This window comes from Convolutriloba macropyga, unplaced genomic scaffold, assembly GCF_964194025.1.
Source record: "Convolutriloba macropyga unplaced genomic scaffold, txConMacr16.3 SCAFFOLD_4246, whole genome shotgun sequence".
Classification (NCBI taxonomy): Eukaryota; Metazoa; Xenacoelomorpha; order Acoela; family Convolutidae; genus Convolutriloba; species Convolutriloba macropyga.
In genome coordinates, this window is record NW_027450896.1 from 1 (window position 1) to 2,500 (window position 2,500).

At 39.3% G+C, this 2,500-nt stretch overlaps 1 non-coding gene and 1 pseudogene across 1 annotated transcript in view; both read left to right on the plus strand.

The window, feature by feature from the left end:
• Positions 1 to 75: 75 nt before the first annotated feature.
• Positions 76 to 227, plus strand: LOC142356246 (5.8S ribosomal RNA; annotated as a pseudogene).
• A 1,683-nt stretch (positions 228 to 1,910) lies between these two features.
• The window catches only part of LOC142356247 (large subunit ribosomal RNA), a 3,521-nt gene continuing 2,931 nt past the window's right edge, over positions 1,911 to 2,500 (plus strand). Inside the window, exon 1 of the ribosomal RNA XR_012761386.1 lies at positions 1,911 to 2,500. This exon is cut by the window's right edge and continues 2,931 nt beyond it. This is a non-coding gene — a ribosomal RNA (large subunit ribosomal RNA).

Sequence of the window (2,500 nt, forward strand, 5' to 3'; positions counted from 1 at the left end):
GTTGAAAAGCCCAATAAGTAAGCTAACTTGGGAGAGCTTGTTGGAAACCAAATGCTACTAGATTGGTCCAAATACATCCTTCAACAGGGGATCACTTGGCTCGCTTTACGAAGAGGAGCACAGCTATATGTGTTAATTCGGTATGAATCGCAAGATTTGTTTACCGACCTCTCTAACGCAAAAGGCGGTCTCGGCTTCGGCTGTTGACTGCGTCCGATTCAGGGTTATATAACTCTCGATTGAACACATTGATGTTCTATTGTTGGTGCTTCCAATAAAATTGGAACACTTAAAGCAGAACCGATTCAAATAATAGCATTCTGATCAATGATTGCATTCCTTGATCAAGAACTGCTGGAGTCATTGTGATGGCGAATTTTCTTCATAAGAAAATTGCAAAGAGACGGAACTTAATGAGACTAGTATTATGTTGTTTCTAGTAAGCGGAAGCTGAAACAGCAACATGTGAAAATCAAGTTTTGTTCAATGATCTCGAGGCGATAAGTACTATGAAGCAACTAGTAGCCTAAGCATGACTCAGATTTGAGACAGTCAAAAAGACTGGCGAAACTTCTTCACATGAAAGTTACATAGAGAACTACAAATGTATACAGCGAGTATTATGTTGTTTCTAGTAGGCGAAAGCTGAAACATCAACATGTGAAAGTTGTCTGCAAACTGTAGAACGATATGTGATTAGTACTGTGCTGTTACTAGTAGCCAGTCTGACTGTAGAAGCCAAGACAAAGGGAAACTAATGCATCTGAAAAGGACAAGTTATGGAAAGGTATGCACGATAAGTATTATGTTGTTTCTAGTAAGCGGCAGCTGAAACATCAACATGTGAACGTCGTTGTGTACAGTAACCTAGAACTATATAGTCCTTAGTAACGTGCATTTACTAGTACCTGTAATTGGTATTCAGACTCAGGCAGTTTGGAATAGTTTGGCAAAGATGCACCAGAGAAAACTGGGATTTGATACAGAAATTGTTGAATACAAGTATTATGCTGCTTCTAGTAGGTTGAATCCGAAACATCAGCATGTGAAAATTGAAAACATTTCTGGTTCGAATTGTCACAAGTATTTGGTGATCTGAGTAGCCAAACTCACTACAACGCCAATTGAAGGCAAAAATTCTCAACGGGAAAAGCTATTCTCATTGAATGAGCTAACAAGACGAGTATTATGTTGCTTCTAGTAGGCGAAAGCCAAAACATCAACATGTGAAAGTCTTGCTGAACAAATTTAATGTTGTTGAGCTCAGTACCGTGTGAATTAGTAGCCATAATTGGCGAGCGAAAATTGAACTGGCGAAACTTCGTCTTTGGAAAATTGCAGATGCCGAGCACTTATTTTGCAACGAGTATTATGTTGACTGTAGTAAGCGAAAGCCGAAACAGCAACATGTGAAAGCTGTTGAAATTTGTGGTCATTTTGCAATAAGTACAAGGAGTGTAACTAGTAGCCAGGTCAAAATTTGGGATAAGAATGAGCAAAAATTCTGCATGAGAACAGTTGAAATTATGAAACTAAATTACAAAGACTAGTATTATGTTGTTTCGAGTACGCGAAAGCGGAAACATCAACATGTGAACGTTTGTAACGAAGTTTCGTTAATTTTCAGCCTAGTACTGAGCAAGAACGAGTAGCCTCATCTCCAATCCCACGCAAAATGTAGTGAAATATGTGAGTGAACCTTATTCACGGTGAGGGTTTCCCGAGGTCTGTATTGCAGCGAGTATTATGTTGCTTCTAGTAAGCGAAAGCTGAAACAACAACATTTGAAAGTTGGAATTAATGACTGAATGGAAACTTCGACCTGTGTTTGATAGTAGTAGCGAACAAAACTGCTGAATCGGTTTCTGTCTCATATTGGTCAGTGAACCAATTAAGAGACAATCAACTACATAACCTGAATTGGGCGAGAGAACCCCCTTAACTTAAGCATATCAGTAAGGGGAGGAAAAGAAATCAACTGAGAATCCCTTAGTAATGGCGAATGAACAGGGAAAAGCTCATCGGGAAGAGAAATGGCAACATTTCTCGGTGTCCGGTATGGTTTGATGCTAGACTGGTGAATTTGTCCTGATGTCTACTGGAAAGTAGCATCAAAGAAGGTGAAAATCCTGTAAAGGTCATTTTCGATACCAGTCATAATGGCTCATTCCTATGAGTAGAGTTGTTTGAAAGTGCAACTCGAAGCTGGAGATATGTCTCTCCAAAAGCTAATTATAAAGCGAGACCGATAGTAAACAAGTACCGTGAGGGAAAGTTGAAAAGCACTCTGAAGAGAGAGTGAAAAGTACGTGAAACTGTTGAAGGGGAACTGGAGTGAGCGTTACCATACTCAATGCCTTGATATTATATTCTCGGCTACCGAGTAGTGTAGTTGTCGTCTTTTGGCAAATCTTGTTAATGAATCGAGCAGAAGTTTTCCTCGGAATTCTTCTTGTTGATTCTAAACAAAATGAGATAAATTGATCTTGATTGCCTGTCT